Source organism: Hippocampus comes, unplaced genomic scaffold (assembly GCF_001891065.2).
Source record: "Hippocampus comes isolate QL1 unplaced genomic scaffold, H_comes_QL1_v1.1 scaffold158, whole genome shotgun sequence".
In the NCBI taxonomy this organism is placed as follows: domain Eukaryota; kingdom Metazoa; phylum Chordata; class Actinopteri; order Syngnathiformes; family Syngnathidae; genus Hippocampus; species Hippocampus comes.
Window position 1 is genome coordinate 250,323 of NW_017805548.1, and position 949 is coordinate 251,271.

Sequence of the window (949 nt, forward strand, 5' to 3'; positions counted from 1 at the left end):
CAACAGTGTTTGCGTTAGCATTTGACGTGTCTGTCACCATCGCCACATCAAATGCTAACGTAACAACTGACAGTTCATTGCCGAAAGTCAGGTTGAATCGACAGCATGGGGGGGGCTCTGCTGGACAGGTGAGTCTATCAGATCTCAAGGCTAATTTTACTTGCAAGGCTGTTCCCAAAATGCAATCGGAGCTTACAGTAAGTATTGAGCAGCAAACTTGTGTTTTTCCAAAGTGATGAAGCTTTTGCATCTCATTGTACTAACTTAAATTGCATATCACGGCAGACATCTCAAAATACATAGTCTTCTGGGGGCTAAGCATATATTAATACATTTTGGTAGAGAGGAATATAGGACTACTGTCATATAGGTTATGTTATCGGGCATCCTTCTAATTCTCTTGAACAACCAAGATTGAACTTTTGAACTCTTTATAATTTCTATTATCTAGTCCAGTTAAAGTCCAGGGGAGGAAGCCCCATCATAGTAAAGAGGATACTAATGTGATGTGTGTAGTTCTTCATAGCCTCTTCATTTTGCTCTCAAAGTGCACGGAATTGATGGATTTTTAACAGAATGTAGAAAAAAATTCTCCCGGGGGGGCATGCCCCCGGACCCCCCTAAAGGGGCTGTGTTCCCCTTGGGGCTAAGCCCCCCTTGTTCTTGAAACCTAGTGACGCCCCTGGGCAGTACTGTCCATTGAAATGTATATAAACAAGTAAGTAAGGCGTACGAAGGGGAATTCGTTTAGAATCAGCGTTCCTGGCCGCAGCATAAAAAACGACGGACCCGGTCACGGCAACAGAATGTAAACAACACCCGTAACAAGAACTGGTTGTTTTGTAAAAGTACTGCTGCTACAAAACTCAACCACTCAACCACTTCCGGGTTGAGTGAACGCTGGCGCGTCTGGCTGCCGCTGCTCACCCGCTAGTATTCTTTTTTAGCG